This window comes from Pan paniscus, chromosome 7, assembly GCF_029289425.2.
Source record: "Pan paniscus chromosome 7, NHGRI_mPanPan1-v2.0_pri, whole genome shotgun sequence".
Lineage (NCBI taxonomy): Eukaryota > Metazoa > Chordata > Mammalia > Primates > Hominidae > Pan > Pan paniscus.
In genome coordinates this window covers 29497568-29520688 of record NC_073256.2, presented here as the reverse complement: position 1 = coordinate 29520688, position 23121 = coordinate 29497568, and the positions used below count along the sequence as shown (strand labels likewise).

The 23121-nt window shown below is 44.9% G+C and overlaps 1 long non-coding RNA gene across 5 annotated transcripts; it reads left to right on the top strand.

Annotated features, from left to right (window-relative positions):
- Positions 1–215: 215 nt before the first annotated feature.
- Positions 216–14877, top strand: LOC117981324 (uncharacterized). 5 transcript variants are annotated; one of them, XR_010113099.1, is made up of 6 exons: positions 216–710; positions 2722–3065; positions 3524–6229; positions 6323–6504; positions 9608–9732; positions 14500–14877. It is a non-coding gene; the product is annotated as an uncharacterized LOC117981324 (long non-coding RNA). The 5 variants fall into 5 exon arrangements; XR_010113101.1 differs by having other exon boundaries at positions 216–3065; positions 3524–3988; positions 6164–6229; XR_010113102.1 differs by adding an exon at positions 12315–12492 and having other exon boundaries at positions 216–3065.
- The last annotated feature ends 8244 nt before the right edge of the window (positions 14878–23121 follow it).

Here is a 23121-nt window from a genome sequence, read left to right as displayed (position 1 = left end):
TCTTTCTCCCTTCCAGGTGGTAGGAATCAAACAAGACCACCAATGTGGGCGACTCCACACTCTTCAATGCCTGCCACAGTCTCCAGGTTTCCAAGCAGAGTCTCCCGGGCTCCAGCCTCTCCTCCCAACCCTGGATGTGGGGACAAGGAGCAACCTGATCCCCGGCCTCAGATCAAGATAGAACTTCCCGCCATCCTGAGGAAGTGAGAGCCCCACTCACCACTCCAGATGCCCTTCCCCATGACTTCACTTGACATGCAGAGGAAATGACGGCTGGGCACAGTAGCTCACGCCTGTAATACCAGCACTTTTGGAGGCCAGAGCAGGAGGATCACTTGAGGCCGGGAGTTTGAGACCAGCCTGGACAACATAGCAAGATCCCATCTCTACAAAGATAAAAATTTGTTTTAAAAGAACTTTTAAAAAGAAGACAAAATGACTTAAAATGGATAGCAAAAGCAACCTGAATCAGTGGGACCAAGACCATAAATATCAGGGAGAGCTGCAAGGGGCTGTGTGCAACTCCTTGCACCACAAGAAGCGGGAGAGACCATCTAGACTTGCAGTGGCAGATGGGCCCTGGAGGGCCCCCGAGATCGTGAGGTCCTCGGATGCAGGAATGGGGCTTATTCTTTGTATTCTCCAGAACTAGCAGAGTCCCAGGAACCTCCTAAACTGCTGAAGAAGAGGCGCAGGATAGAGCCTGAGAGGTGTGGGAGAGGAGGGATGCCGCGGAGGAAGTGGGAGGCCTTGTTTTCAGGCACCATCCTGCCTGTGTGCCCTGGGAATGGAAGAAAGGGAGGAAGGAGGTTTGCAAAGCTGCTGTGGCCACCCACAAGCTGAGCCACCTCGCGTCCCTGCTTCCTAGCATGATTCCTTGCCCCCCCCCCCCAGTTACTCTAATGACTCTGATGTGCCCCATCATCACACTCCCGGTGATTCTGGGCACCGGTCTGGCGCCGGTGTATCCCCAGCACTGCCGCCGCCGTGAGCTGCATCCCCCTCCCAGGCCCCAAGAGCGCCTCTTGCCATCACTGTCTGCCCATTGGGTCTGCTCAGAGCTGTGCACCCACTGCTGGACCCCACCCCAGAACAGTCATCCTTGCGGAGGCTTCTCTGGAGGGGCGGGAGAGGCCACAGACAAGCTGTCGGGCTGGGTATTATTGTCCAGACCTGAGAGGCCACTTATCTGAGCCGCCCACACAGGGAAATGAGATAGTCCAGCACTACTTTTCCCACTAATATTCTTATCTTGACTGGAAAGAATACTGTGTTTGTGTGTGAAGACGCGCGCATGTGATTTTGCAAACTCCTGTGTGTGTCTATTTGAGTGTTTTCATCCCATGACTTCTGACAGCATGGCTATACATTGGGACCATTTTCTGTGAATCATGTCTGCCTGGGGCGTGCTGTATGAGAAGGAGATGGCAAGAAGGGAGACAAGAAGTGGAGGATGCTAAGGAGAAAGACAACAATCAGAGGGAAAAAACATTTTAAAAATGGAAAACAACTAGTTTTGGTAAAAGGATGAAGCAATGGGTATTTTCATACACTGATTATGAGGGTGTGTATTGATACAGCCCTTATGGAGAGTAATCTCTAAATGCTAAAATGTTGAAATGTTAAATGTGTCTTCTCTTGATTGGAAGTGTACCTTCCATATCTTCCCAAGAGAAATGCTTGCATCTAGACACACAGGAATATGTACAAGAATGCTCATGCAGAATTATCTGTAGTAGCGAAAATTATAAACAACCTAAATGTTAATTGACAAGGGAGTGGTTAAATATAGTATTTTGTTGTTGCTTTTATATCTTTCCTTTAGTTTTTTTCTTTCTTTCTTATATCTGATGTTTCCTTAGATAAATTATATTATAGCACAGTATAACAGTGCTCTGGAATACTATGTACCAGTCAGAGAGAACAAGAAAAGTCTTTATACCAGAATGAAAAGATTCCCCAAATATGTAAGTTTTTAAAAATTGTAAAATGTATATGGATTATACCATATAAGCAACAAAAAGGAAAAAGCACATATATATGTGTGTGTATGTGTGTATATATATCTCGAGGGAGAGAGAGAGAGCAGGAAGGAGTAAATGCTAAAATGACAGTGGTGGTCACCTCTAAAAGGAAGGACTAGAATTGAAGGTGGGAAAAGTATCATTTGCTTTCTGTGCATTATCTGAATTATTCTACAATGGAAGTAAGTTTCTGTCATACTTATGAAATTATAAACACTTTTTGATTTTTTAAAATCAGCAAGAGTAGAATCCAGTCACTGTAGATGCTACGATCTAAACAAAAGCCAAGAAAGAAAATAAATACCTTGTTTTCTGTGGCAACTGTGATGTAGCCTGATTCCCCTTCTCCAGGTGAGGTGGAGAGGGACACAGGAGCAGAGGCAGGTGGGAAGAAGGCAGCCCCAATGCCAGGACATCCTGGAAAAATAGCTACCACTGCAGAGAACTCGGGGTCGGGGGTGGCTGGAAGTGTTCCTCAGTGTTAAATTCAGAAAAGGGTTTAATTTGGGTCACCATTGTGTCTTTATCAATGGCGAAACTGAGGCCTGGACTGAGAAAAATGAGGTAGAGTATCACACCCAAAGTAAAAATTAATTTCTGCAAGGCTACAATTATTTCTCTTTCTCTCTGTGTAAGTGGAAGAGGAGAGGGAAATTCAATCTGTAGACACCAATGAGTTTTCATTCCTCCTCCCAAGGAGAAATTCTGGCAAAGTTCTTGAATGTGAGCCGACCCACAGATACTGACGGCCAGCACAATCCAAAATCTAACTCTATGAGGAGAGAGGGGAACCAGGAAGCCTAGAACCAGAAGCTGAAGACTAAAGCTCCCAGCGCCTACTGAACCACCCCATCCCAAATCTCCTTGTCAAGATGGCAACTTTATTCAGAAGGAGGCTGCCAAGGTTAAACAGAGCTATTGAAGAAGAAATCATCCCTCACACCTCCACCACAGGCCCAGAGAAGAACTATAAGAGGATCCTTTGGAAAATGGGATTGAATTTTGCTCTTGTGGCTACAAGGAATAGAACCAGCATCAAGGGTACATAATGTAATAGTTCTTTCAACTAGTGTCTGTGAGTAGATAAACTCCATCTTTGTATGAACATGTTTTTGGTTTTTTGGGTTTATTTTCCCCCTGTTATTCTCAAGCAGTACCCAGTTTCATTGGGTATAAAATTCCAGATCACCAGTCATTTTCCTTCAATGCTTATTCCATTGTATTCTGGTTTTTTATAACTGTTTAAAAGTCTATTGACCACCAAAATGCTGTGCCTTGCCCTGCTAATCCATTCTTTCTCTCTAGTTGCTTTAGAAATTTTCCCCCTATCTTTGGTATTCTACAATGCACATGGAAATCAATTTTTTAAAACCTTTTTAGGACTTGTGTTTCCTGAATCTAAGGATATCTGTCCTTCATCAATTGTGAAAAGCTCTCAAGTATTATCGCTTCAAATATTGCCTTTCCCTAATTCTTTGCATTTCTCCCTTTTGCCTTAGTTTAAGTTCCTATGAAAGCAGAACCTGAAAGGAAGACTTGAGTTAATTTAAGAGGTGATCACGGTGAACAGAAGTGATGGAATCAGAAGAATAAAACAGAAAATCCAATAAAGTTGGATTATGAGCTGGCTACCACTGAGATTCACTGGGGTTCAGTCCTGCTGAGGATTCTTTGAGTAAATTAATAGAGAATGCCTTATATTGTCTCACCAAAGGACAATTGAGTTGATACACTTATCTACTTCTTCTCATCCCTCATTAGTTGAGGGCTGCTGCCAGCTGTGTCAACACCTTCAAAAGTCTGAACTATTTGTGCATAAGCTAAATGGGCTTTTGCAGTGTTGGGAAAAGCCCAGGGTAAGAAGAACAGAAAGACACTGTGGTCTGCAGTTGAGAAGGGATGCCGGCATTGCCCATGAAATGTGCATGAAATGTTGGCATTGAACTATGGCTGCACAAAATCAGGTGGGTCAAGCAAATTAACACAATGCATTACCAGCATCATCTTCAAATTTATAGTGAAACTTCCCATTTGATCTTTCATGTCTCTTGGCTTCATTTCTATATTTTTCATTGCTTTTTAGCTCTGAGCCTCATATGTGGCAGTTTCCTCAGATTTCTATTCTCATTTGTTGATTTTCTATTTAGCTGTGTGTAAATAGCTCATCTTTCTCATAATAGCATTTTCTTATAGTTTCATCTTTCACATGTTTATTTGCTTGCTTTCACATTGTACCATTATCTCAGTATCTTTGGCAGTAATCCTGCTATTCATTGTGCCTACTGGCTATCATGGCAGGATATTTTTCTATGTGTTTTGTGATGTATTTTCAGTGTGGATTTATTGAACTTTAATTTACTGAACTTTAATTTATTGAACTTTAATTTATTAATTTATTGAACTCTAATTTACTGAACTTATTTTCAGTGAGGATTTACCACTGCACTCCTTGCCATTCTATTGTAGAAATTTATTGAACTATTAATTTATTGAACTTTAATTTACTGAACTTATTTTCAGTGAGGATTTACAGATTCACTTATTCACTTATTTCAGTGAGGATTTACCACCCCACTCCCTGCCATTCTATTGTAGAAATTCTACACACTGGGAAGAGAATCATGTACTTTACTATTTGATTCTTCCAGATGCTCCATGAAGGGTATCATAAACTTGGGATCATTTTTGTCTATTGTGATAAAATACACATAGCATAAATTGACCATTTTAAACACTTTTAAGTGTACAGTTCAGTGGCATCAAGTATATTTGCATTATTGGACAACCGTCACCACCATCCATTTCCACAACTTTTCCATCATCCCAAACTGAAACTCTGTGCCCATGAAACACTAACTCCCCATTCCACTCTTTCCCAGCCCTGATAACCACAATTCTGCCTTCTGTCTCTATTAATTTAACTATTTTAGGTACCTCATGTAAGTAGAATTATACAGTATTTGTCCTTCTGCATCTGGCTTCTTTCACTTGGCATAATGTCTTCAAGATTCATCCATGTTATGGTATGTATCAGAATTTCCTTTCTTTTTTAAGGCAGAATAATATTCCATTGTACGTATATTCCACGTTTAGTCTGTCCATTCATCCATGGATGGATATTTGAGTTGTTTGGACCAATGTTTAAGTGAATTTCTCAGCTTAGGTTTCAGCTTATTACATGAGAGATATTTTTTCCCCACCGAGAGCCTAAGCAACTGAAGTCTCCCTCACCAGCAGGTAGGATTTGTCTGGTCCCCCATTCACTGAGCAGGCAGCTTTTCAAGGGTCCTGACTTTTGCACAAATCTCAGATCCAGCTCCCCTTTCTAAGGCCTCATCACCTGTCCCCATGAGCGTGCATCAGAATGTGCCCCACCCAGGCTCCAGCTCCCCCACATCAGCTCTCACACTTGCCACTCCACCTTTCTTTTTGTTTTTTTGTGTTTTTGCTTGTTTGTTTGTTTTTTGAGACAGAGTCTCACTCTGTCGCCCAGGCTGGAGTGCAGTGGCATGATCTCCGCTCACTGCAAGCTCCACCTCCTGGGTTCACGCCATTTTCCTGCCTCAGCCTCTCCCAGTAGCTAGGATTACAGGTGCATGCCACCACGCCCGGCTAATTTTTTGTATTTTTAGTAGAGACAGGGTTTCACCGTTGTCTCGATCTCCTGACCTCGTGATCTGCCTGCCTCAGCCTCCCAAAGTGCTGTGATTACAAGCGTGAGCCACCACGCCCCACCGCCACTGTACCTTTCCATGTCCTCTTCATCTCTGGCATCGGGGACTCCCCTTTCTTGATTTGAAGAAATGGTTTTCAATCTTGGCTTATATTTACATTCAACTGGGGACATTTTTTAAAATCCCAAGACACAACCCAGACCAATTACATTCAAACCTCTGGCATAAAAAGTGAGATTTTAAAAATATATTATACAAATAATCGTACAATAGGTACCTAGATATGTAAAAGCTCATAAAGGTATAACTTGAGTTATCAAAATATCGTGAGCCCTGCTCTAGTACTGCTGCCTGTGTTAGGTGCTTCTGGACTCTGGTTCTAACAGTGGGAGGTTGTGTTTGTGATTATTTCTAGGCACAACTTTAATCTGGAAATAAAATAGTCATTTTGGCTTTCTCTTTCAGCCTCCTACGTGAGAGCTTCCCAATTCTAAGAACATTCTGATGTTCTATGCCACATCTTGCAATTGGGTATGAACATTTTTTCAATAATAGCAAATAAATGAGTCTTCTCAGTGTATCTTCATCTTGTCACCACTGCTGAAGAGTGTGATTCTCCTCTAGCCTAGACATGAGCTTCGACTGCTGTTCAGTTACTCCAGTAAACTCCAGGATACTTATTAATGATGGTAACAGCAGCCAACAAGTATTAAGAACTTTTGCTATTAAACTGCCCTGCTACCACTGGGACCAAGAATCTGGACAACAAATTTTCCATTTTTATTTTTTATTTTCCTTCCATAAATGTAAGTATACAATATATAATGAATATAAAATGTATACAATATAATAAATATATAGTATAATATATACTGTATATTATTACTATTAATATAAACTATATGTTTATTATGAACGATTTTAAACTTAGAGATAAGCACAGAAAAACAGACCTCAGTAGGACCACCTGAAAGATTTAATAGATGTCAATACTTTGGCACACTGGTATCGGATCTTTTGAAAGAGAAACCAAATTGTGTCCAGGCATGGTGTCTCACGCCTGTAATCCAACCATTTCGGGAAGCCAAGGTGGGAGGATTGCTTGAGACCAGGACTACCCTGGGCCACACAGTGAGACTCCCATCTCTACAAATAAATAGTGAAAAAAGAAATGGATAAAGATAAAACTAAAACCCTTACCACTCCTTCACCCCTACCCAACCCAAAGGTAACTACTATCTTGAAGTTATGTTTACCATTTCCAAGCATATTTTTCCTCTTTCTACGTGTGCATATATTCATAAATAGCCTATGATGCACGTAAATTTTCTACATAAATTCGATTGTGTTGGAATGACGGGGAGTGACTGAATGGCTGCCTGCTCACGTGCAGCCCCTGCTTGCTCCAGTAGATGTCACTCGGGTCCCAGTTGGCGAGGGCACAGCTGTTCTGTTCTCAGCAGCGAGTTTGGGATTCCCTCTGTGGTAGTGCTGACTCACTTTGCAGTCTGAGACTGTTCACCTGCACAATGCAGTAGCTTTATTTTTCAAAACGTAAAGTAACATCGGAAACAATGACACCTCGAATGATTTCAGTTGTGACTGGGTGTGGTGGCTCACGCCTGTAATCCCAGCACTTTGGGAGGATGAGGCAGGTGGATCACTTGAGGCCAAGAGTTCAAGATCAGCCTGGGCAACATAGCAAGACCCACATCCCCAGCAAAAACACAAAAATTAACCAGTCTCATAACCTGGTCTCAAAATACATAAATAAAAATTTAAAAATAAAATAAAAAAATTAACAAAAAGAATGATTTCTTTACCTAGAGAGGAAGCTCAAGAGAATGCAAGCACAGGGCAGAGGACAAAGAGCTGCGTTCATGTCCCTCTTGCTCAGCCGAGCAGCAGACAGGGCTTGGGCTGGCCAGGCCCCTCCCTGCCTCAGTGCCCTCCTCTGAGAATGGGAGATTTGGACTGATTCAGGGGTGGCAAATAATCCCATGTCACATGCCGCCTCTTGTCCATTGACAATGGCTCCCTGGAGGCTGCTCTGGGCAGAGAAAGAAAAGGTTCAGTCCTGGACCAGCAATAGAGGGGCATGAGAGGGACAGGGCAGCATGCATGCTGCTGACCCAGGAGGCCACCTGAGGCCCTCCCAGCATAAAACCCACCTCCTGCCCTCCCCTGTGTGCTGGGGAGCAGCCCAGAGATGCAGACACACGGCCAGGACCATGCTCCCATCTGGGTTGCACACAGGTGTCATTATTTTGGAAGTGGTGTGGCTTACTTTCAGGCCCAGGAAGGCTTAGGAAGCTTGACCTCACAGGTGACAGACTCAGGACCAGGGAGCGCAGAGGCTGAGAAATATCCCCAGGTGCTGTGTGTGCTGTGATCAAGCTCTGGTCTTTCCCACCTGAAACTGCCAGCAGATTAACCCTGGCCCCCAGGTCCACGGCACAGCCTGAACACACACCCACAACTTCCCCACTCACTCAAATTTGCCAACAGATCCAGCAAATTTGGTGAAACAAAAACAAGTCCAGAGAAGTAAGTGCTGCCAGTTTGATATGGTTCCAGGATGCAGTCATGGCCGGTGTCTTCCTTGGGACATCTGTTGGTCCTAGTGACTGGCCTGGAGGCAGGGGCATGGACAAACTGGTCCCTAGGGCACACTCCAGAGGGCTGAGAGCCCCACTGGCTGAGCCAAAGGCACCAGCAGCCTCCCTGCCTGCTCCTCCTCCTGGCCCCTCCCTGACCTGCCCTCTTGCTGGCCTCAGGGCCCCGGGGGAGGCCTAAAGAGGCCGTGGGAGTTTGGCTACCATTATCCGGCCCTTATCACCACTAACGTTCAAGCTGACACTGAGCCCACTTAGTTCAATGACAAGGAGCCGACCTGGGGGTCACGCCTGTCTCCAGAGAGCCGGTGCTATCTCGGTGACCTGTGGAAACCTTGGCATGAGCTCATGTTTTCTGACGACAGAGGACCCCAGCCGTATCACAGGCCCGCGCCCCCACCCTCCGCATCTGGCATGAGCCGGGTGAAGGCTTTACCATTACTTACTGAAATAGCAACACTGATAACCACAGCAGACACAAGCGCATTGATGAATTTCCATTCAGAAAAGCACCTACTCCAGCCCTGCCCACTGCCTGCATGTGTCCAACGCGGTGGACAGCCAGGCACAGGCAGAGCCATTCTTGGACACAGCCCCAAAACATCACCACCCTCAACTCAGCCCCCGTTGTTTGGGAACAGGCCTCAAAATCTGGCCATGAACTGCCCTAAGACTGGCCATAAACAAAATCTCTGCAGCACTGTGACATGTTCGTGATGGCCATCGCACCCACACTGGAAGGTTGTGGGTTTACCAGAATGAGGGCAAGGAACACCTGGCCCACCCAGGGTGGAAAACAGCTTAAAGGCGTTCTTAAACCACAAACAATAGCATAAGGGATCTGTGCCTTAAGGACATGTTCGTGCTGCAGATAACGAGCCAGACCCATCGCTTTACTTTTGCCCATCCCTTTATTTTCCATAAGGAATACTTTTAGTTAATGTATAATCTATAGAAACAATGCTTATCACTGGCTTGCTGTCAATAAATACATGGGTAAATCTCTGTTCCAGGCCCTCAGCTCTGAAGGCTGTGAGACCCCTGATTTCCCACTCCACACTATATTTCTGTGTGTGTGTCTTTAATTCCTCTAGTGCCACTGGGTTAGGGTCTCCACGACTGAGCTGTTTTCAGCACCCCGTGAAGATATGATGTGTCCATAGGCCGTTAGAGGAATATGTATCCCGAGAATTCATGCTACAGCATACTTTCTCCTAACTTGGGAAAATGCCTTCAGGATAGAAACCTTGTTTGATATATTTGTATGTTCCGAAATTGTCCCCCGCCTCACCAGCACAGGCTGTTCAACATAAACGGGCTGGGTTGAATTGAATCGGGCAGAGTTGACAGAACACAGGACCAGGAAGCAGGTCACCCAAGCTGCTGGCCCTGCCATGGTTCCTGGTGGACGTGAGGGAGGTGAGTTTCCTCTCTATGCTCCAGGTGGAGTTACCTTATATGGTCTTAAGATCTGTCTATTAAGAAGAGCACTTAGTGCATTTACATTTAATGTCATTACTGACATATTTGAGTTAAATCTACCACTTCTTTGTAATTTTCTTTTTTTAATTTAATTACTTATTTATTTATTTATTTTTGAGATGGAGTCTCACTCTGTCACCAGGCTGGAGTGCAGTGGTGCGATCTCTCCTCTGCCTCCCAGGTTCAAGCGATTCTCCTGTCTAAGCCTCCCAAGTAGCTTGGACTAGAGGTGTGTGCCACCATGCCCATCTTATATTTGTGTTTTTAGTAGAGACAGAGTTTCACCATGTTGGCCAGGATGGTCTCAATCTCTTGACTTCGTGATCCACTGGCCTCAGCCTCCCAAAGTGCTGGGATTACAGGCATGAGCCACTGCGCCCACCTCTTTTGTGATTTTCTGTTTGTCCTGACTGTTCTATGTTTGTTTTTCTCTGTCTTCTTACCATCACTTTTTTAATTTTTTATTTATTTATTTTTTTGAGACAGGATCTCGCTCTGTTGCCTAAGGCTGTAGTACAGTGGCGTGATCACAGCTCACTATGGCCTCAACCTCCTGTGTTTAAGCAATTCTCCTGCCTCAGCCTCCTGCATAGCTAGAATTACAGGTGGAAGCCACTACACCCAGCCAATTTTAAAATTTTTTGTTGAGACGGTTTCACCATGTTGACCAGGCTGATCTCAAACTCCTGGGCTCAAGCAATCCACCTGCCTCAGCCTCCCAAATTGCTGGGATTACAGGCATGAGCCACCACACCTGGCTCTTCATCACTTTATTTAATTTTATCATTCCATTCTTCCCCTCTACTAATTTGAAAAGTATATGCGCTATTTTATCATGATTACCCTAGCAATTAAACATACAGAGTTAACTTCTCATCAAAGTGTAAAATTGAGTGCTATTGACTGCGAGTGGTGGCGCTTGCGTGTAATCCCAACATATTGGGAGGCCAAGGTGGGAGGATCATTCTATCTCAGGAGATCAAGACCAGCCTGGGCAACATAGCAAGACCTCATCTCTGCTCAAAATAAAAAGTTAAATAAATAAATAAATAAAAATTAAAAATGAGTAGGGTGTGGTGGTAGTGCACATGTGTGATGCCAGCTAGTATGGAGGCTGAGGCAGAAAAATCACTTGAACCTGAAAGGTTGAGGCCGTAGTGAGCTGTGATCATACCACTGCACTATAGCCTTAGGCAACAGAGCGAGATCCTGTCTCAAAAAAAAATAAATAAATAAAAAATAAAAAAAGTGATGGTAAGAAGGAGAGAAAAACAAACATAGAACAGTCAGGACAAATAGAAAATTACAAAAGAGGCGGGCACAATGGCTCACACCCGTAATCCCAGCACTTTGGGAGGCTGAGCCAAGTGGATCACAAAGTCAAGAGATGGAGGCCATCCTGGCCAACATGGTGAAACTCCGTCTCTACTAAAAATACAAATATAAGATGGGCATGGTGGTACACACCTGTAGTCCCAGGAACTTGGGAGGCTGAGGAAGGAGAATCGCTGGAACCCAGGAGGTGGAGGCTACAGTGAACCAAGATTGTGCCATTTGACTCCACCCTGGGTGACAGAGCAGGACTGTGTCTCAAAAAAAGAAAAAGAAAGAAAGAAAGAAAGAAAGAATTTGATTACCTTCCGAATTCTATTATTACCTTTTTTGTCTGGCTACTTTAAGATTTTTTTCTTTGACTTTGGTTTTCTTCAGTTTTATTAAGATGTGTGGAAGTATGTTTTATTTATTTAGGTAGCGATTTATTCTATTAGATTTGATTTGTGGATTTGGGCATTTTATCAATTCTAGAAAATAATTAACTGTTATCACTTCAAGTATTGCCTCTATTCTATTCTCTTTTCTGGGATTCAACTAAACTTATTCTGTCTTCTATATATCTTATCATTTCTTCTCTGTTTTCCATTATCTCATTTCTTCATGTCGCATTCTGCTTAATTTCTTCTGGATAATTTCCTACTCACTAATTCTCTCTTTAATTGCTTCCAATCTGTTGTTACGCCCATTCATTACTGAACTTTTAATTTTCTGTTATTGTATTTTTCATTTGTACAAGTTCTTTTTGCTTCCTTTTAAAATCTGCTGTGTTTCAAAGTCATTGAAAGAGAAGGAAAAAAAATCTGCTATATTGCTCTTGAAAGTTTCCTGCAGATATTTCCTAGTTTCTTCTATATTTCCTTAAGCATGCTAATTATATTTTTGGTGGGTTTTATTTTTGTGTGTGTCAGTGGGAGAGTCCCTCTCTGACTATTCCAGCAGTCAAAGCATTTGTAGATCTGATTCTCTTGCCTGTTCTTTCTCCTGGTTCTCCTCACAGTACCTGATTTTCTTCTGGTGTCAGGTTACCTTTCATTGTGTGCTGCTCATTGCACTAAAAATATATTTATAGTAATCATTTCAGGTCCAGGATGACACTACCTTGCTCCAAAAACGATTTTGCTTGCCTCTGCAGGGTGCCTAGAGGCTCCCATTAATATTGGTAATATCACCCTCTCACCTTCCAGATATTAGGAACAATATCACAGAAGGGGTGTACACTGCCTGCGATACTGGGAGTAATAGCATTCTCTTCTTCCGTGAATATGAGGAGCAATATCACTGGGTGGATGTACACCCACTGCTATACTGGGAGTAACGTCATACTCCACCCCCTGGAGATTATATTCGGATAAATATCACCAGGTGGGTGTACACCTACTGTGATATTGAACGGAATATCATGCTCTCTCCCTCCCTGGACATTAGGAACAATATCACAGGTGGGTGTACACCCACTGAGGTATTAGGCGTAATATTAGTATTCATTATTACTCATTTATTATTCATATGAATATGAATTACCAATATTAATATTTAGAAATAATTGCTAATAAAAAGTTTTCAGGTTACTAATATTAATATTATTAGGAGCTAATATTACTGTTTTCTAATGAATAAGATCAGTATCAGTTATTAATATGAGGCGTTATTAATCATTAATATCAATCATTTATTGTTATTGTTAGTATAACTATTTAATATTCATTATCATTATTATCGGCATTGATTTTAAAAATTATATTATCAGTTATTAATACTGATAATTATAATTAATACCAAGAAATACTAATAATTATTAGTAGTAATTAATAATTGATACTATTAATTGATATTATTAATTCATAATTGATATTATTAATTCCGATAAGTAATATTGCGCCATTCCACACAGTATCACAGAAAACGTACACGCCCCCTGTGATGTTCCTAACAGCCAGGGCTAGACGATGTCATTACGCCAAATAACGCACCGGGTGGGCATCCCTTCTGTGATCTTGCAGCTAATATCCGGGCGCGGAGAGGACGGTATTAATCCCAATAATCCAGAACGTGTAGACCTCCCCTGTGTTATTGTCCCTGATATCCAAAGGTGGAGAGGAAGATATACCTCCCAGTTTCGCAGGGGTTGTACACCACCCCTGTGACATTGCTCCTAATGTCCAGGGGTAGAGAAAATGGCATGACTCACAATATGGCAGGGGGTGAACACCCCCTTCATGATATTGTTCCTAATATTCAGGGGGGAAGAGTATGATATTCCTCCCAATATCACAGGGGGTGTACTCCCCATATCCCAGAGTGTGGATAGTATCCCGATCTGTGATGGACTCCTCCACGATGCGGGGAATAATGTCATCCCCCTCTCCTTCCCTTGCTATTACGATACACATCGCAGCGGGGCGGGCAACCCCCACGATGCGGGGAGAAATATCACCCCCCCCCCCACCACTGATATTACGAGCCACATCGCAGGGGGTGGACACTCCCAGTGATGCGGGGAGTCATATCTATCCCCTTTCCCCATGGATATTAGGAGCCACATCGCAGGGGCGTGGACACTCTCCGCTGATGCGCAGAGTAATTTCAATCCCCGTCCCTCCCTGCATGTTAGCAGCCACTGTGGACACATAGTGTATTTACCATATTTCCAGTAAGATCATCTTTTCCATTGAACCTTATGAACAAGATCACAGAGGGGTGTACACCTCCTGCGATATTGGAGGTAATATCATTCTCTCCTCCACTGCATACTGGGAACAATATCACCGGTGCTTGTATTCCCCCTTCCATCTTGGGAGTCATATCATACTAGCCTTCCATATATTAAGAACAATAGCAAAGGGGGGGTGGACACTTTGACGATATTGGGAGTAACACCATTCTCTCTACCCCTGGATATTAGTAGCAATATCACAGGGGGATGTGCATTTCTTGTGATATTGAGAGCAGTATTATTGTCTTCCCCGCTGGATATTAAAAACAATACCACAAGGGGCATCAAACCACCTGCCAAATTTGAGCGAGTGTTATCCTCTCCGCCCCCCCTCCACCCCCGGATATGAGAGACAATAACACGGGGGTAATGTACACCCACAGCTTTATTAGGAGAAGTGTCATCCTCTCCTCCCTTGGATATTAGGAACAATATCACAGCGGGGGTGTACTGCCTCTGCGATATTGGGAGTAAAATTATCCTCTCTTCCCCTGGATGTGAGGAAGTGTATCAGAGGGGGAGGGTGTACATTCCCTGCGATATTCAATGTAATCTTATGCTCTCCCTCCCAGGGTATTAAGAACAATGTAACAGGAGGGGTGTACACCCTCTGCGATATTGAGAGTCATATCATCCTCTTTTGCTCTGGATTTTAGGAACAATATCACAGGGCTGTGTACACCCCCTGCGATATTGGGAGTAATATCATCCTGTCGACCTGAGGAGAGAAGCCATTTCTCTGCTGTCTCCTGTCTCTGAAGAGAAGGAGGAAGTAAAAGTTGAAAAACAACAGGAATGAAGTCGGTGGCAAGACCAGCCGGTGGCACTGATGAGCCGGCCTGAGGTGAAAAGATTAACCACCCCCACTCTAAGCGCATGTGCTCTCAATCCATCACGATTCTTTCACGTGGAACCCCTTAGAGTTGTAAGCCCTTAAACGGGCCAGGAACTCTGTCTTCCTTTGGGGGTTGGGCTCTTAAGACAAGAGTCTGCCGACACTCCCGGCTGAATAAAAAAATCTCTTCCTTCTTCAATCCACTGTCTGAGGGGCTTAAAATCTCTTCCTTCTTCAATCCACTGTCTGAGGGGTTTATTCTGCAGCTCCTCCTGCTCCATTTCTTGGTTCACGTGACTGGGAATCCAACCCAGGCAGCGGCACTGAGAGTGGCAAAGCCTAACCACTAGACTACCAGGGGGACCTAGAACCTTGTGGGAAATAGATTGCTCACAATTAGAAGTGGGTTGGCCATACGAAGGAAGCCTGGACATGTCCCTTGTTTCTAAGGTGTGGCACAAGGTAACTGGTAAAGGATACCTAGACCAGTTCGCATACATAGACACTTGGTGACAGCTGGTGCTAGACCCCCCACAGTGGCTAAGAGGGCAGGCAGCAGCAATACTAGTACCAAAGGGACAGATGGCTAAGGAAGGATCCCGCTCCACCCACCCAGAGAAATCAGCTCCTGAAGTTCTGCTCCACCCAGCATCAGAAGATCCATTGCAGGAGATGGCACCAGAGATCCCATTGGTGCCCTCCTCTTACCGGGAAAAGAGGCTCCCCACTCTTGAGCCATCAGTTCTTGCGCCTCTGTAAGACAAGCGTATCCCCAGGCCACCCAGAGTAGACAAGAGAGGAGGCGAGGACTCGGGAGAAACCCCTCCCTTGGCAGCTCATTTAAGACCCAAAATGGGGATCCAAATGCCCCTGAGAGAGCAGTGGTATACAGGGATAGATGAGGATGGTCATCTGGTGGGGAGGCGTGTTTTTGGGTACCAGCCCTTCACCTCTGCCCACCTTCTCAACTGGAAAAATAATACTCTGCCCTATACTGAAAAGCCACGAGCTCTAATTGATTTACTCCAAACTAATATCCGGACCCACAACCCCACCTGGGCTGATTGCCACCAGTTGCTCATGTTCCTCTTTAACAGAGATGAAAGGTGGAGAGTGCTCCAAGCAGCAACTAAGTGGCTAGAGGAACATGCACCAGCTGATTATCAAAACCCCCAAGAGTATGGAAGGACCCAGTTACCAGGAACCGACCCCCAGGGGGACCCACATGAAAGAGAGGATATGCAAAGGCTAAACCAAGACAGAGAAGCTCTCTTGGAAGGATTACAGAGGGGAGCTCAGAAGGCCACAAACGTTAACAAGCTCTCTGAGGTCATTCAGGGAAAAGAAGAAAGTCCAGCACAATTCTAGGAGAGACTGTGTGAGGCCTATGGTATGTATACTCCCTTTGATCCCAATAGCCCTGAAAATCAGCGCATGATTAACATGGCTTTAGTCAGTCAAAGCGCAGAAGACATTAGAAGAAAACTGCAGAAACAGGCTGGGCTTGCAGGGATGAATACATCGCAATGATTAGAAATAGCTAACCAGGTGTTTGTAAACAGGGAAGCAGTAAGCCGTAAGGAAAACGGCAAAGAGAATGAACGTCAGGCCCGGATAAATGCCAACCTGTTTGTTAGCTGCAGTAATCAGAGGGGTCACCACAAAGGGCAAGGGAAGGGGGGCCCCGGGAAAGAAACTCAGCTTGGCTGTCAGAGTTTGCAACGTAACCAGTGTGCTGATTGTAAAGAAATAGGACAGTGGAAGAACAAATGCCCTCAGCTAAAAAGAAAACCAGGTGACTGAGAGCAGGAGGCCCTGGACAAGGAGGAAGGGGCCCTGGTCAACCTGGCAGAAGTGTTTCTGGACTGAGAGAGACCGGGCTCAAGTGTCCCCAAAAAGCCTCTGGTCAGAATGACAGTCGGGGGTAGAGACATTGATTTTCTTGTAGATACCGGTGCTGAACATTCGGTAGTAACTACCCCGGTCGCCCCCTTATCCAAAAAGGCTATTGACATCATCGGAGCCATGGGGGTTTCAGCAAAGCAAGCTTTCTGCTTGCCTCGGACTTGTGCTGTAGGAGGACATAAAGTGATTCAGCAGTTTTTGTCCAATCCTGACTGTCCCTTGCGCTTGTTGGGAAGGGACTTGCTTAGCAAGCTGAGAGCCACTATCTATTTTACAGAGCACGGCTCTTTGCTGCTAAAGTTACCTGGAACGGGAGCCATTATGACCCTTACGGTCCCCTGAGAGGAGGAATGGAGAATTTTCTTAACTGAGCCCTGCCAAGAGTGAAGACCAGCTCTGGCTAAGAGGTGGCCAAGAGTACGGGTGGGACACAACCGTCCAGGGTTGGCAGTCAACCCAGCCCACAAGTGAATCCTGGGGCCCAGCCGGTTATGCAAAAACAGGACCGGGTCCCCAGAGAAGCCCTTCAAGGTATCCAGGTCCATCTCAAGCACCTAAGAACTTTTGGAATTAGAGTTCCTTGTCAGTCTCCATGGAACACTCTCATCCTGCCTGTTCCCAAGCCAGGGACCAAGGACTACAGGCTGGTACAGGATTTGTGCTTGCTTCATCAAGCAACACTGACTTTACATCCAACAGTACCTAACCCGTCCACATTGTTGGGGTTACTTCTAGCTAAGGACAGCTGGTTCACATGTTTGGACTGGAAAGACACTTTCTTTCATATTGGATTAGCCCCTGAGAGCCAGAAGCTGTCTGCCTTTCAGTGGGAAGATCCAGAGTCAGGTGTGACTACTCAGTACACTTGGACCTGGCTTCCCCAAGGGTTCAAGAACTCCCCCACCATCTTTGGGGAGACGTTGGCTCGAGACCTCCAGAATTTTCCCACCAGAGACCTGGGCTGCGTGTTGCTCCAGTAGGTTCATGAACTTTTGCTGGGACACCCCACGGCAGTCGGGTGTGCCAAGGGAATGGATGCCCTACACTGGCACCTGGAGGACTGTTGGTATAAGGTGTCCAAGAAGAAAGCTCAGATCTGCTGACAGCAGGTACATTCTGGGGATTTACTATCTGACAGGGGGAACACAGCCTGGGATTAGCAAGAAAGCAGGTCATTTGCAATCTAGCAGAGCCTAAGAGCAGAAGGCAGGTGAGAGAATTCTTAGGAGCTGTGGGGTTTTGTAGACTGTGGATCCCAAACTTTGCAGTATTAGCCAAGCCTTTGTGTGAGGTCACAAAGGGGGCGGGGACCGGGAAGCTTTTGAATGGGGATCACTACAATGGCAAGACTTTCATGACCTAAAGGAAAAACTTATGTCAGCCCCAGGCCTGGGGCTACCCGATCTGACAAAGCCTTTTCCATTATATGTGTCAGAGAGAGAAAAGATGGCAACTGGACTTTGAACTCAAACTGTGGGGCCCTGGCCGAGGCTGGTGGCCTACCTCTCTAAACAATCAGACAGGGTTTCTAAAGGATGGCCCCAGTGTTTAAGGGACTTGGCAGCAACTGCCCTGCTAGTACAAGAAGCAAATAAGCTGACTCTTGGGCAAAGCCTGAACATAAAGGCCCCCCATGCTGTGGTAACTTTAATGAGTACTAAAGGACATCATTGGCTAACGAATGCCAGACTCACCAAGTACCAAACTTTGCTCTGCGAAAATCCCCATATAACCATTGAAGTTTGTAACAGCCTACACCCCGCCACCTTGCTGCCGGTATCAGAGAGCCCTGTCAAGCCTGATTGTGTAGAAGTGTTGGACTCAATTGACTCTAGCAGACTTGACCTCCAGGACCAGGCTTGGGCATCAGGAGACTGGGAACTATACGTGGATGGGAGCAGCTTCTTCAACCCCCAAGGAAAGAGAGGTGCAGGGTATGCAGTGATAACTCTGGACACTGTTTTTGAAGCCAGAACGTTGCCCCAGGCCACTTCAGCCCAGAAAGCTGAGCTCATTGCTTTCATTCAGGCCTTAGAACTCAGTGAGGGTCAGACTTTCAACATTTCCACTGATTCTCGTATGTCTTTTTGAACCTTCAAGTTCATGGAGCATGATAGAAAGAAAAAGGCCTATTGAACTCTGGGGGAAAAAGACAGAAAATATCCACAAGAAATCTTGCAATGATTAGAAGCAGTATGGAAACCCCACAAGGTGGCAGTTACCCATTGCAGAGGACACCAGCGAGCTTCCACCTTGCTGGGTTTGGGGAATTCGCATGCTGACTCAGAGGCTTGAAAAGCAGCATCTGCCCCCTTCCAGGCATCAGTGCTCCCTCAAGCACCTGATCTTGGACCTGCTTCTTCTAAAGAAGAAAAGGACTTTCTCCAGGTAGAGGGAAGGACAAGTGATGGAGGAAGGATGAATTCGGTTACCAGATGGGAGAGTAGCTGTGCCACAGCTGCTAGGAGCTGCAGTTATACTGGCTGTGCAAGAAACCACGCATCGAGGTCAGGAGTCACTGGAAAAGTTGTTAGGCCGGTATTTCTACATCTCGCCTTTGTCAGCCCTTGCCAAAACGGTGAGGCAGCGGTGTGTTACCTGCCGACAGCATGATGTGAGGCAAGGTCCAACCGTTCCGCCAGGCATACGAGCTTATGGAGCAGCCCCCTTTGAAGATCTCCAGGTGGACTTCACAGAGACGCCAAAGTGTGGAGGTAACAAGTATGTACTAGTTCTTGGGCATACCTACCCTGGGTGGGTGGAGGCCTATCCAACACGAACTGAGAAAGCTCGTGAGGTAACCCCTGTGCTTCTTCGAGATGTGATTCCTAGATTTCGACTGCCGTTACGGATCGGCTCAGACAACGGGCCTGCGTTTTTGGCTGCCTTGGTACAGAAGACGGCAAAGGTATTGGGGATCACACGGAACCTGAATGCCGCCTCCCGGCCTCAGAGTTCTGGAAAGGTGGAGCGGATGAATCGGACGATCAAAAATATTGCTATTGTCTTCCCCTCTGGATACTTGAAACAACACCACAAGGGGCGTCAAACCACCTGCTAAATTTGAGGGAATGTCATCCTCTCCCCAGCTCCCCCGGCCCCGGATATTAGAGACACTAACACAGGGGTAATGTACACCCACTGCTTTATTGGCAGTAATATCATCCTCTCCCTTCTTGGATATTAGGAACAATATTACACTGTGCGTGTACGCCTGTCGCGAAATTCAGTGGAATGTCATCCTGCGCCTCCCTGGATATGACGAACAATATCATGGGGGATGTACAACTTCTGAGATATTGGGAGTGATATCATCCTCTCCCCTCTGGAAGTTAGGGACAATATCACAGGGGTAGTGTACACCCTCTGGGATGTTGGGACTAATATCATCCTCCCGCCCACTGGATATTAAAAACCGTAGCACAAGGGGCGTGTACACACACTTCGATATTGGTATGAATACCATCCTCTCCCTCTTTGGATATTCGGTGCCATATTTCAGGTGGGGTATACACCACCTGATTTTGGTGTATACGCCAATACACCACCAATATTGGAAGTAATATGATTTTCTCCCCGTTGGATATCAGAAACAATATCACAGGGGGTTATGAACAACCCCTGCGATATTTGGAGTAATATCATCGTCTCCCCTCACGATTATTAAGAACAATATCGTAGGGGTGGGGGGTGTACACCCCCTTTCATACTGGATATCGTCCTCTTCCCCCCTGGATATTAGTAACAATATCAGGAAGGGATGTACAGACCCTGCGACCTTTGCTGTCATAGAATTATCTCTGCCCTAGATAATAGGAAAAATGTCACTGGGGATGTGAACAGCCCTGCGATATTCAGAGTAGTATCATCCTCTGCCCCCTTGCATATTGGGAACAACATCACAGGTGGGCTGTACTGCCTCTGTGATATTGGGAGTAAAATTTTCCTCTCTTCCCCTGGACACTAGGAAGTGTATCAGAGGGGGAGGGTGTACATTCCCTGTGATATTCAACGTAACTTTGTCTTCTCCCTCCCAGGGTATTCAGAACAATATTACAGGAGGGGTGTACACCCTCTGCGATATTGAGAGTCATATCATCCTCTTTCGCTCTGGATGTTAGGAACAATATCACAGGGTTGTGTACACCCCCTGTGATATTGGGAGTCATATCATCCTCTCTCCCTGTGGATATTAGGAAGAGTATCACAGGGCTGTGGAAACCCCCTGCGGTACTGGGAGTAATATCATCCTCTCTCCCTCTGAATATAGGAAGATTTTCACAGGGGTGTGTACACCCTCTGCGATATGGGGAGTAAGATTATCCTCTCCACCCAGGAAATGACTAACAAGGTCATGGGGGTGTGTACTCCCCCTGCGATATTGGGAGTAATGTCGTCCTCCCCAAACCTGGATGTTAGCAACGAGATCACAGAGGGGCTGTACACACCCTGCGACATTGGAAGTAGTATGATCCTCTCCCCACCTGGATACGGGGAAAGATACCACAGCGCGGTTATACGTTTCCTACGCTGTTGGGAGTAATATCATTCTTTTCCTTTCTGGATATTAGGAAGAATATCACAGGGGTGCTGTACAATTACTTCGATATTGGGAGTAATATCATCCTCTATTTTCCTGGATATTGGGCACAAAAACACAAAAGGGTGTACAACCCCTGCGATATTGGGAGTAATACCACACTCTCCTTCCCTGGATGTTAGAAAACAATATCATCAGGGCTGAACACCCGCCGCGATAATGGGAGTCATGTTTACTCTTTCACAGGCCATTTGGAACCATATCACAGGGGGTGTTTACAAACAGGGGTGGTGTACACCCCCTGTGATATTGGGAGTAACATCATTCTCTCCACCTCTGGATATTAAGAACAATATCCCGGCGGGAGGTGGTACACCCCCAGTGATATGGCGAATAATGTCATCCTCTCCTTCCCTGGATATTAGGAGCAATATCACAGGGGGGGTGTACACCTTCTGTGATATTGGAAGCAATATCATCCTCTCCCCCGCTGGATATTAGAAAAAAATATCACTCACTGTGTACACCCACTGTGATATTAGGAAGAATAATGCAGGGTGTACACCCACTCTGACTTTAAGAGAAATAGCTCCCTCAAATGTCCCAAACAATATCACAGGGTATACAAGGATATTTCCCTAGGATATTACAAATACTATCACAGGGTGTACACGCACTGTAATATTAGGAATCGTATCTCCCTAGGTGATATTAGGAGTAATATCTACCTAGTAGATAACAAATAACATGGCAGGGTGTACACCCACTTTGATATTAGCTGTAATATTTTTCTAAGTTGTTACAAATAAGATCACCGGGTGTACCAACATGGTGAACACTCACTGTGATATCAGGAGTCGCATCTCTGTAATATATTATGAATAATATCACAGGGTGTGCACCCACTGTATTATTAGGAGTAAGATCTCTGTAGGATATTACAATTAAGATCACAGGGTGTAGAGCCACCGTGATATTAGGAGCAATATCTTTCTAGGATATTACAGATAATATCACAGGGTGTATGCCCACTCTACTGTCAGGAGCAATATCTCCCTAGAATATCAAAAATCCTATCACAAGGTGTCCAATCTCTGCCTTCCAGGTTCTAAGGGATTCTTCTGCTTCAGCCTCCCCAGTAGCTAGGGTTACCCGCCACCACGCCAGGCTAATATTTTTTTATTTTCACTGGAGACGGGGTTTCACCACGTTGGCCAGGCTGGTCTGGAACTCCTGATGTCAGGTGATCCATCAGCCTCGGCTGCCCAAAGTGCTGGGATTACAGGTGTGAGCCATGGTGCTGGGCCAGGAGTTATAGATTCTGTTCATTTGGAAACACAGCTCCCATCTTTCAATGTGCATGTACTTTTATGAAGAAATGATGTCAGAAAGCCAAAGGATGATAATAAATATGAAAAGTAACAGGCATGTGAAAAGGTCTTCCGATTGAGAACTATAAGGTTCGATTTCATTTTCAGATAATGGGGTCCTAGCTCTTGTGTCGTCCTTTTACATATTCTACATCAAGGGAAGTTGTAGCACGGTGTCAGAATAAAATAGAGTGTATTTCATGGCTTCTTAATTTCTTTCAATTAGACTGAGATATTTTTCTTAAAGAGAGAAGGACATTTTCATTGCATTGTATTTTTTCTGAAAAGAGGAGGCCGTATTTTACTGAGATCACGGATTTGTTATATATGAAGTTTTAGTCTTCTAATGTTCTTCAGTGGATATTCTCTAAAGTAGTATATACAGAAAGCCTCGTATAGCAAAAAAGTAAATCACGTAATAATTCTCAGATTTTTGGAATTGTCACAACTGAGAAACATTGCTGGCGGTGTATGGTCCGCAAGTGTGAAGATGTTCCTTGTGAATTGCTCGCATCTAGCATTAAGGGCTGATTTTTAACTTTTATTTTTCCAATCCTCTTTCCTTCTCAAGGTGTCCAAGACACACAGAGCCATGGAATCTCACAGGTGTCTGAGAATTCCTCCTCTT